General features: G+C 32.7%; 1 long non-coding RNA gene across 1 annotated transcript; it reads right to left on the reverse strand.

The window, feature by feature from the left end:
• Window positions 1-4,616: 4,616 nt before the first annotated feature.
• LOC126892022 (uncharacterized) lies at window positions 4,617-9,513 on the reverse strand. The gene is made up of 2 exons (XR_007700654.1): window positions 8,681-9,513; window positions 4,617-4,798 (listed from the first exon to the last, which is right to left on the reverse strand). It is a non-coding gene; the product is annotated as an uncharacterized LOC126892022 (long non-coding RNA).
• Between the last annotated feature and the right edge of the window lie 3,368 nt (window positions 9,514-12,881).

The following is a 12,881-nucleotide window of genomic DNA, read 5'->3' on the forward strand; positions in this document are numbered from 1 at the left end:
TTTCCCAGGAACAAAATATACATTTAATCTGTACTTGAGAAGTTTAAGCCTTAAACGTTGGAGTCTAACTGATCCAATTTTGGAAATTGGCTTCTTCATAATGGAGATTATAGGTTTGTGATCTGATTGAACGTCAACATCAAAATTATAAATAAAATTGTGAAATTTTTGAGTAGCATAATAAATTGCCAATAGTTCCTTCTCAGTCTGACTATAATTTATTTCACTATCATTCATATTTCGTGATGCACAAGCTACTAATTTTAAAATAGAATCATATTTCTGGAACATACAAACACCTAAACCATTTTTAGATGCATCACATTGTAAAATAATTTTTTGATTAGGATCATAAGGGACTAACGCTGGTGATTTACAAATTATGTTCTTTAACTTATCAAAACATTTTTGATGTGACGGGAGCCACACCCATTCTACATTATTTTTAAGTAATTGACAAAGAGGTTGAATATGTTCAGCCATGTTCGGAATGTACCGTCTAACGTAATTAAATGCGCCCAAAATTCTTTGTAATTCTACTTTACTATTTGGTTTTTCAAGTTTACAAAGTGATTCCACTCTGTCAGGATCTATTTGCATCCCTTTATGTGAAAAAACTTGACCCATAAATCTGACCTCTTCTTGACAATATTGAAATTTGTCCCCATTAAACTTTGCTCCTACTTCTTTAGCCCTTTCTAACACTTTTTTAACAGTTGTATCATGTTCTTCTTTTGTTGTTCCCATAACAATCATATCATCATGACAAATCAATAAATTCTCTATACCTTTAAATTTATCTTCTACTACTTCTTGAAACAGATCTTGGGAATTTGATAATCCATATGGCAATACTTTATATCTGAAAATTCCATAAGAAGTTGCAAAACAGCATTTCCATGATGATGTCTCGTCAAGTTCTAAATGATGATACCCTTCAGAGAGATCAAATACAGAAAATATCTTTTTACCTATCATTTGTGCACAAACATCTTCCAATTTATGTACTACTCTTGGTTTGCGGACTATTTGTTTGTTTAGATCTAATGGGTCTAAGCATAAACGTAACTTACCATTTTGCTTTTCCACAATAACAATGCAGTTTATGCTTGCCCTGGGGTCAATTTCGTTAACTTTGACAATTGCCCCTCTTTTTGTCAACCTATCTAATTCATTTTTTAAATTATCTCTAATTGCGACAGGTACATTTACAGGTGGGTAACTTACTGGCTCAAAATTGTCTACTGTAGTGATCCTATGTTTACCACAAAATTTACCATGACCTCTAAAAACTTCAGGGTTAAGGTTTATAAATTTATCCCTTTCTGCTAATTCTAAAGTACCACAACTCTCAATATTGTTGATTCGTTTAACTAACCCCAAATCAATACATAATTTACCACTTAAAAGAACTCGAGTTGCCCCATTAATAATTGTAAAATCCTCGTAAACATACTTATTTTTATGTTTACAAAATAAATTTACGACACCCATTGTTTTAGCCTGAGTACCCTCAAACCCTTTCAGTACATAATGATTATCCCTAATTTTAAATTGTTTATCAATTTTCTTAAAAATTTTTAATGGAATTATACTTACATCTGCACCTGTGTCAAGTTTTACTTTAATTCTCTTGTTTTCAATTTCTATAATTTCATCCCAAATATTTTGACTACTTACATTTTGGTATACTTTATTGACATTTCCTACAAAACTATCAGCTGATCCATCACTGCTATCTTCATCTATGACATCAATATTCTTCACTCTACACGACTTTGCAAAATGGTTTAAAAGCCCACATTTCTTACATTTCTTTCCATACGCTGGACATTCTCTGGCCCCATGAGTTGATTGACATCTTTTACACTTGAATTTTTCATTGGTATTCGCTTTACTTCTAGAGTTATTATAATTTCTATGGCCCTGGTACCTATCTTTACGAACTTCTCCTATGTCTACATCTTTTCTTTCAGTATGAAATTTCAAATTTTGGTTCTTACTTTGTTCACTAGTTCTACAAAATTCGATGGCTTTTTGTAGGGTAAGTTTGTCCACTCTCAATAGAGCTTCTCTAGTAACTGGATCTCTGATGCCCATTAATATTTTGTCTCTCAGAGCTTTATCTTCGGCTGTTTGTTCTGGATCAATTTCATTATAATTACATGTTCGAATCAAATGTCTACAACTAGTAAGAAACTGCTCAAACGACTCTCCTTCTTTCTGGACCCTCATGATAAAATTGTATCTTTCAAATGATTCATTCATCCTTGGATTAACATACTTATCGATTAGTGATATCATCAAGTCATACTTGTTATTTTCGGCTTCTGGGATCTCGAATGTGGACATAATTTTGGCAGACTCAGCCCCAATTATATTTCTTAAAATTGACATTTTCATTTTATCTGCTGACTGGTCTTGTCCCGTTGCTAGTAAATAATCTTCGAAACTAGTCTTCCAGAACTTCCATTCGCTTGCAGCATTTTGATCCTGCAGGTCAAAATCTGGTGGTAATTTTACATTTATTCCCATCACTGCCATTGTAGGTTATGTATGGTACCTCGTGTACAAGTTGCTATAAATTTAGCTTTTCGACTGTAAACTGTGACCCAACTAGCTGTTTGACTGCGCCATGTTTAATCTACTTTATTTAATGGGTTATAAGTCAAACAATCATAGTATTGAGTACTTATATATTTTTATAAAACTTACTAAACATCTTACATACAATAAATCATACAAGTGACAACCATGTTGACTGGCTTGAAGTTAGCCATGTCATGTCTAGCACGCAGCCCCTTGCTACGCTGTTACACAGCTATATATATTAAACAGATATCTACCTGTTTATAGCTATGATGTCAAAATCATCTAAAAATGAATGAAATATGTAGGTAGGTACAATGAATTTAATAAATTAACAAAGTATTCATGCACAAGATTTTCAAACTCCTTTATTTCCTACGTTTGACAAACTGTACTTCTCATGATTCTCTAGACGTTAGATTTTCTACATTTTCGGCTAATGCCATTGTTACTTCCTCGTGTTCATGTAGTATGGATAAAGGATTATTAAAAAGCATTGCAATATTGTGTAACATTGATGTTCAAATTACAATTGCTTCTATGCGTTCTAGCTTTACCCTTATCCCAAAGACCACCGTTTCTATATTCCAAATGTCCTTTATATTGGATTCCTGGTTCTAATTTATGCCCCATTAAATAAATTTTCAGCTGGTGATTGAGGATTGTCTAAGTGTACATTCACCTCTGTTTTCCAGTAGTAGTTTGATTTCACCTCTTTGCTCGCACTTTTTCTATATTCCACTTTGAACGTACACTTAGGGTGTTACCAGGTATTTCTTAACTCTGAAACCATTATTACGTCCTAAAAATACTCATCCAGTTTTTCACACTTTTTTTCATATGCATATAACTGTTTATAGCTATATCAAAATCACCAAAAAATGTTAATATTTTTGTCGTATTCTAGGGAAGTATATACAGTCGGAAAAATGAAAGAATACCCATGAACGATCACATCAATCACTTTTTTGTATTTGCTATCTTTTTCGATAACAACAAATGTTTCTTATTTATAGAAAGAGACAGCAAATACAAAATAAGTGATTGATGTGATCGTTCATGGGTATTCTTTCATTTTTCCAAGTGTAAATGTCATTAAAATAATTGATAACGTAAATTAGTTTGTGAAATTATTAAATAAAGTGATATAAGTATTTTAAAACATAATTAATTTTACTTTTATTAATAAATTATTGTACATTAATTTAATAGATTAGCAAAATAATATGCATAAGCTGAAGTGTTGTTATATTATTATCTACTTTCCTTGCTCCTTCCATTGCCCTTCTTCTTATAGTATGGGTAAAGAGTCATTAAAAAACATTGCAATATTGTGCAACACTGATGTCGCAATTACAATTGAATGGGTCTGCTGAATAACAAGTGCCATGTGATTCGTTTTTAAGAAACCGAACAAAAACTGTTAAAATTATAATAATGGTAAATTTATACATTTTAAGGGTTAGTAATACAGTACACAGTACAGTGAGTTACATACTGTAGTAATAAGTAACCCTTAAATGCATAAATTTACCATTATTATAATTTTAACGATTTTTGTTCAATTTCTTAAAAACGAATCACATGGCACTCCTTATTCGGTAGATCCATTCAATTGCTTCTCTGCATTCTCATTGAGCCTCATTAAAAAAAATCAGCTGGCAATGAAGGATTCTGTAATGGTGTTATCAGGTTATTCTTGACTCCATAACCACTACCACCAACCAAAAGATACTAATTCAATTCAATTCTTCACATTCTCTTCTTATAGATCACTGTTTACAGCTATGATACCAAATTCTCTCAAATATGTTAATATTTGTCTTAGGCCCGGTCTTTTCACCTAAAAATAACTATTTTTTATGAAGTTTATCCGGCAGATTACATGTAAATCTATCAAATAAACCTCCGAATAACTTTTATTCGGATGTGAAAAGACCGGGCCTTATTCTAGGGAAGTAGGTAGGGTACTTAAATAATTTCAGAATAGAAATTGGTTTATAATCATGATTATATAAAGTGACATGTATATAAACATGGTACAAATATAATTAATTTTAGATTTATTAATAAATTAGCAAAATCATTTTCTACATTTGCTTCACAATCACCCACAAGTTGCAAAAAGGAACCTGTTATATACTTAAAACCAGTTATAACTATAACTATGGATCTATATCACTGCACAAAACTTAGGGAGTTTATGCACCTATCACAGTGGCGGATCCAGGGGGGGGGCGATGGGGGCGATCGGCCCCCCCTCTCAACCCAAGTGATTTATTTTTTTTTTAATTATAATACAGTAAAACCTGTGTTACCGGCCACCTGCCAAAATCGGCCACCTGTACTAACGGCCAGTTTAAAAAATCCCCAAACCAAGTATAAGTAGACTACAAAAACTGGCAATACCGGCCACCTTTCCATATCGGCCAATGGTTCTTTCATTTTTAGTAGCCGTTACTGACAGCTTTTACTGTATAAAGATAACAAAAACATTCATTTATTTTTCAAGTGGATAACTATACATGTTTTAAAATTACAATATTATATGAATTACATATAAATATATTTTTTTGAAATGAGTAATTTATAATTCTTAGGTATACATTAAGGATTAAAAATGATTACAATAAGCATATTTAACAAATATGTAATGTATATATACTGTGAACGCATACCTAAGCATGTCCACTCTCGTATATAATTCTAAAATCGGTTGCAGATAACGGATTCTTCGAAAATCTCTCGAAAATAGCGCGCTCAGCAAAACTATATTAATTTGCCGAAAATATAAATGTATTATGTTCAAACGCCGATTGCTGACCACGAAAAAAAACACCCTTTGCTTATCAATAATTATTAGTCTATTAGTCATTAGTGTATTTTGTGTATCGATGCAAGTAACGAAGTAACATCTATAATACTGATTCGTACAGATCTTAGTTTGTAAATTGTTAGAGTGATTAATATTATTTTGAGTTTATTCTTCTTTTTTATATTAATATAGTTTGTGATTTACGAAGAGTTATAAAATGTCAAATAAACGAATAGAAGCTTCTACCGAGAACTTGAAAAGTAAAAAATTCAAATGTCGCAATATAGCTGATTATTTTATTAAAAATCGACGCAATTTGGGTGATAGTGATAATATTAATAGTAATGAAGATAATAAATATGTACAAGGTATATCTTATCAGATAGATCATACTATGAGACCTACTGATCTTGGAGCAAATTTAAGTTCTGAGAGCATTCAAAACAAGTCATGCGATTTTTCAGTGTGTCCGATACAAATCAACGATGATACAGTAAATACCAATTCTACTTTCGAGAGTTTTATGGAAAAATGTATGTCTTATACATATGTATATGCATGAAATGTATGTCTTATATATTATATAAGTTTATTCTATATCACGTTTAACAGACGTGAGTATTTATGCACGAGTACGATAGATAGTCATTTATGTCGCGGGATGCAATCATCCACATATAAAATTATGGTAATGAATTAAATTTTAAACTTCATATGGCAAAGTACATCATGTGACATCTCATTTAAAAGCTTTTGAGATAGTGATTACAAAAATGTATAGGTAATGCTTGTGCAAAATCTCGGTCCAATGCTTTTTAAATGCATTCATTTTTTTATAATCCTGAGAAAACTAATAAGTATTTTTTAAAAAATTAAACACAAAATGCAAGATTACATTATTACCGAGGGACTAAAGTCCCTGAAAACTTCTATAATGTTTATTTTAATAAGTTACAGGGGTGAAAAAGAAGAGAAAATTGAGTATGATTTTTAATTTCAAATACCTATATCATTCACAAGAAACCTTTTGTTTATTCTAATGGACTTTTGGCCCTCGGTAATAGTGTAATAGGTATTTTATTCTGCGTTTAAATTTTTCAAAAATTCTAATATTAGCTTTCTCAGGATTCGAAGAAAATGAATGTGTTTAAAAAGCATTTGACCAAAATTTTGCGCATGTAGGTATTATACATTTTTGTAATCAGTATTTCAAACGCTTTTAAATGAGGTGTTACATGATGTACTTTCCCATTACGAAATAACATTAAAACTATTTCGACTTGAATTTGTTTGCATTGAAAAAAGTCAACTAGTTATTTTGATTTTTTGAAAATTACATTCGTTTAATTCATTATTACATTTTCGAAACTACTTTAAGTTGTTAACTTATAAAGTCTCATTTTGTAGGTTTTTTTTTAAATTTTAATGATAATTCACTACATATAATATTTATTTTTTATTCATCAACTTTATGTATTATATGTATAATATGGTGTCCCAACCCAAAAGTAGCGGAACCGTTGAATATTTCGCGAAATGAACATCGAATCGAAAAAATGAAAAATATGTGTCCAATAATTTTTAAAAAGCTATCAAATGATACCAAACACGACCCCCCACTCGGCCCCCTGAAAGTGGGATGGGGGTAACTTTAAAATATTAAATGGAGACCCTCAGTTTTAATTGCAGATTTGGATTCCTTACGTAAAAGTAAGTAACTTTTATTCGATACATTTTTCGAACTCTGGATAGATGGCGTTATAATCGGAAAACCATTAATCGTGATACCATAGGTAATTTATAGAAATGGTCTAATATCTCTAAAAACACTCTCAAATGAAAAATCAAAAAACAAAAGTTTAATATTTTTCAAAATCCTATCGAATACCACCAAACACGACAGGATGTCATTCGGTAGGTTTTTGAAAAATATTAAACACGTGATGTTTAGTTTTTCATCTGGAAGTGTATTGCTCGAGAAAGACTATTTCTATATTATTCTACATATTTCTATATTCTATATATTATAGCGCCATCTATCCAGAATTTGAAGAAATGTAACGAATAAAAGTTGCTTACTTTTACGTAAGAAGTTCAAATCTGCAATAAAAACTGGGGTTTTCCATTTACGATTTTAAATTGAGCCCCTACCCCACCTCCAGGGGGTGGAGTAGGGTGTCGTATTTGGTGTCATTCGATAGATTTTTAAAAATTACTGAAAAGGTATTTTTCAGTTCTTCGATCCGATGTTCATTTCGCGAAATATTCGACAGTTCCGCTATTTTTGGACACCCTGTATATACATATAGTTTAGCTCTCCAGGGCTCCAGGCCTAGAAGGTCCATGGCTTGGTTTACTATTCTTTTCCATTATTTCCTCCTTGCTGCTTTATTTTTCCAATTTGTAATTTTAAGTTCTTCTGTCTCTTTATCTCTTTAACACCTGTCTTTAAAACATAAAAAATATGAAAAAAAAATTTAAGAAACGGTTTTCTTTAGTTACGAGTGGCCAAAATTAAAAGTATTATAAAAAAATCAACTAAAAACCAAAAAATAAAAAAAAATTGAAAAATCTAACACATTCGTTAAAGAAAAGCGTGGGGCGAAAACCGTTTATTCGATCAAGACGCGCCATGCTTTTCTTTGACGAATGTGTAAGATTTTTTCATTTTTTTTTATTTTTTGGTTTTTAGTTGATTCCTCTAAGAGGAAAATTTACTCATCCCGATACCTGCGGTAACAAAAAGATTGAGCTCTGGTGTGACTTTTTCCGTGTTATCGTGACCTAGGTGACGTGGTATGCTGGCTGGAGTATCTCCCAACAATTTTCGTACCTGGCAGTCGAGTCGAGAGTAATATGTACAGCTTTCTGCATGGTCTTATAAAGATATTCATTTAGAGACTCAGCTTTTTTATGTTTTCGAGGAGGTTCTTCGGAATGACTCCAGTAGTAGACATAATAATCGGTATTGTTAGGGTATTTTGCATTCTCCATTGTCTTCGTATTCTTAAAGCCAAATTATTATTATTGTTATTGTTATTACAGTAAAACCTGTCAGTAACGGCCACTAAAAATGAAAGAACCATTGGCCGATATAGAAAAGTGACCGGTATTTCCAGTTTCTGTAGTCTACGTATAATTGGTTTGGGGAAATTTTAAACTGGCCGCTAGTATAGGTGGCCGATTTTGGCAGGTGGCCGGTAACACAGGTTTTACTGTATATAGAAATTTAGGCAATCGGCCCCCCCTCTTAATGATGCTGGATCCGCCACTGACCTATCACTGCACAAGGCAATAAAAACTATGTTCTTGGAAAATACAGCTTGTTTCTTGAAATGTTAGTAATATCGATTAATAACAAATTTGCCATCTGTTTTCGTTCTTACCTATCTGTTCGACTTTTTATTTTACGAGCAATAGTTTCATGCAAATAGTGAACAGCATCTTTAGATATCCAGAATCTTTGCAAAAATTCATTATTCATTATCATTCCATTTTTCAAAATGATCTTCTCTAGCCCTACACTGTTTCTGTGTTCTCCTCCCTTCTACAATATTTATCATTTCCAGAAAATCTTCAGTTTTTCATTTTCAATGATGTTGATGTTCATTTTTAAGGTGTAAATATTATGATTTCCTTTGACAAAAGTTTGACAATGACCAAAATGTGAGGTTAAAAATCCTTGAACCAGCGTTGAACCGTCGAATATCGACCCCGAGTTCAAGAATTAAACTTTGTATGTACAACGCACTTCTTGCCCTGAACTCGGTAATGGCGCTGAGCCAGAGTTAAACTTCGATTGTACAACCGGGCCTAGGAACGTTTTTACTGCAGCGGCTGGCTCGTTAATTGCTGAAAGATCGTCGCTGAATCTGAGCATTGATTGCGGTATACTGCTTGTGTGATTAGTTGGCGGTGCGTGTTTCGGAGTTTTGTATTTGAGAAATTTTTGTGAAGTGAAGCTTGTTTTTATAAGTATGTATCATTTCATAATTTCCTAATAAATGGTTCTTTATCACAATTTTGAAGTATCCTTCTTCATGTCTTCTTTTAAATATTGCATGTTTTTCTAATCTTGTAGCATTGGACAATTCTTTCTTCATCCTCTATTTCCTCTGCTCTCATGTATTTTAACAATAATTGTTTTCTTTGAATAATAATATTAATATTGTCCGTCTGTCGTCTGTCCGTCCGTCCGTAAACATAACTCCTCATCTCATTATACCAGGTAGAATGAAAATGAGGTGTCCAATGAAAGCTTATGATCCAAGGATACTACTACAGGCGAGAAAATTTGACCTAAGACTTCCGCTTTTAGAAATGCAACCTCAAGTACTATTTTAAAGTCAATAGTACAAGCGATGTAATATTCGACGCGCTATAGCAAGATGAGAACAAATATATACCTACTTCTGGTTTCATGACTGTCTGCCCGTCTGTTCGTTGTCCGTGAAAATAACTCCTCCGTCATTCCACTAGGTAGAATGACAGATGAGGTGTCGAACGAAAGCTTATGATTCAAGGATGGTACTAAAGGTGAGAAAGTTGACCTAGGACTTCCGGTTTTAGAAGGGCGACCGGGAGTACTGTTTTAAAGTCGCCGGAATAATATAAGCAATATATTATTCGACTCGCCTTAGAAACACGAGAGCAAATGTATACTTCCGGTTTTCTGACTATCTGTCCGTCTGTGAAAATAACTCCTAGGCCATGGCACTAGGTATAATGGCAAATGAGATGTCGAATGAAAGCTTATAACCCAACGATGGTAATAAAAGTGAGAAATTTCACCTAGGACTTCCGGTTTTAGCAATTCGACCGAAAGTACTGTTTTAAAGTCGTCGGAATAGCACAAGTGATATATTATTCGACGCGGCTCAGCAATACGAGAACAAATATATATTTCCGGTTTCATGCATGACTGTCTGTTTGTCTGGCCGTCAACGAAATACGCCACTATAACCGCCCAGTGTCTACGATTTTGTCTGCTCTCATACTCTCAGAGCAGTCACCAAAAATCGACACTTGCTGCCCCTGGGTACAAAGGTTATAGACGCTTCAGTCAAAACGGCTCCTACAATCCACACAACCACACGCACAATCAGATATAGTATTTTTACTACAAAAACGTTATTACGTAGGTCAAAATTTTTGACGTAAGAGAACTGTCAAAACATTAGAATGTGACTTTTCATTATTACCATATATATAATAAACATGGCAATAATGAAAAGTCACATTCTAATGTTTTGACAGTACTCTTACGTCAAAAATTTTGACCTACGTAATAACGTTTTTGTAGTAAAAATACTATACACCGCATTCACTGTTCAGCTACAGAGTTGCCAGATGTGATTTTATAAATCTCCCACTTAGAAACTGAAATTCCCTCAAATTGAAGCTCAAATCTCCCAAATTTAAAATTTTGGCACATTTTAATGAAGTAGTAGTCATATGTAAAGAAGAGTAAACCAAAATTATACTACTTATTAACAAAGGCCCTGGAAATAATTCATAGGTCCTATCGTCTTCGATTATATGAGAGTATAATATACAGTTCTATGTACATTCGCAAATTTAATTCCCCTAGACGGTTTCACATTACCAAAAAATTGTGGGAAAATACCCCAATCTGGCAACCCTGTTCAGCGACGATCTTTCAGCGATTAAACGAGCGAGCAGCGCCAGTAAAAACGTACCTTTAGACGGGACTTACCATTAGTGTGACCAACTAGCCCGAAAAATCCGGGACATGGCCCGAATTACCAAGTCGTGTCCCGACGTCCCGGACAAGGCTTCCGGGCCATCCGAATTTTCAACGTTTGGTAAAATTCTGTTTTGGAATTTTGAATACATTATTGTTCTAAGAATTCATATCAAATTGAATTGGTTGGAAGAAAAAAAAGTCGACAATTTCTAGAGTGTAATACTAATACCACATTCAAAACGCATGCATTTTATATCCTGGTAGTATAGCTCTACGAAAACTCAAACTTATAACTTATATTGACGCTCGTTTCTCGTTTCTGTATTTTAATTATCGTCTTCTGAAAAGAAAATTTAAAAACATGAATATCAAATAATAATTATATTTTTATATTAACATGAGGTTCTATTTATTCTATTTACATGGAAATCCAACGTTAAAAATTTTTTAATATTGTTTAAAAATATTAATTATAAAAATGTTAAATAATCAATAAAATGATGATATCAATAGGTACTATACTTATGTAAAACAAATGGCCCGATTTTCAATGAAAAGTCCCGGATTTTAGCTATTTTTTTTTCAGCATTGTCCCGAATTCGACTGAATTGGAGTTGGTCACACTAACCATAATACTTATAACAAATCCACAGGGTACCAGGCGGTGCCGTGGTCGAAAAATTGTTTAAACAATTTTTTTTAGACAAATTTACAAAAGAAAATTTTTCATTTTGAATAAATTTTTTTTAGATAACTATGGTCATTCTGAGTAAAAATGGTTCCTTGTCATTGTTCTCTAAGATTGATTGTTGTCGAGTTATACGCGATATAAGATTTGAAAAATGCGAAAAAATGGCAATATACCTAACTCGACAGCAATCAATTTTAGAGAAAAATCACTAGAGACCTTTTTTGCTAAGAATAACCCAAATTATCTAAAAAAAATTGTTCGAAGTGAAAAAATTATTTTTGTGAATTTGTTTAAAAAAGTTGTTTAAACAATTTTTCGACCAAGGTACCGCCTGGAAACCTGTGGATTTGTTATAAAGACCTCTTTTTGAGTAAGTTTTTGCAAAAAAAAACCATCGAAATAATTTCGCTAACGGGGGCAACGATACAGCTTGGGCTATAGCGCTAATTGTTAATAATTAAAAACAACAGCTTTGTAATAAAATAATGACAAAAATTTCTTCAGGATCTTGAGGGAGGGGTTTTAAACTTTGACTTCGTCACTTTTTGACTCTCATATTAATAATTTTTAATCGAGTTATTAAGCCTTAAAAATGGCCATTTTCGCATTTTTAAAGTTTAAATCGCGTATAACTCGACAACAATCAATTTTAGTGAAAAATTACAAGAGGCATTTTTTACTCATAATGACCCAAGCGATCTAAAAAAATTGGTTCGAATGGAAAAAATTATTTTTGTGACTTTGTTTTAATAATTTTTCGACCAAGGCACCGCCTGGCTCTCTGGATTTGTTATAAAGACCTCATTTTGAGTAATTTGCAAAAAAATCGAATCGAAATAATTTCGCTAACGGGGACGACGATACAGGCCGGTCTAATTAGTTATTTCATGGGTACGCGATTATCAAATATTGTCGATTCATCATTTGAGTGTCACACAATCGTTGGCTTATAGATGAGATAGAATTACCGCCCACACACTACTACATATTTCCATGTTTAGAATTTTTCCACGAAATCAGGGCTTAGTTAGGTATTTCTTATCTATAGTTTTGTCTACGGAATGGGTGTTTGTTATTTT

The sequence above is a fragment of the Diabrotica virgifera genome, chromosome 9 (assembly GCF_917563875.1).
Source record: "Diabrotica virgifera virgifera chromosome 9, PGI_DIABVI_V3a".
In the NCBI taxonomy this organism is placed as follows: domain Eukaryota; kingdom Metazoa; phylum Arthropoda; class Insecta; order Coleoptera; family Chrysomelidae; genus Diabrotica; species Diabrotica virgifera.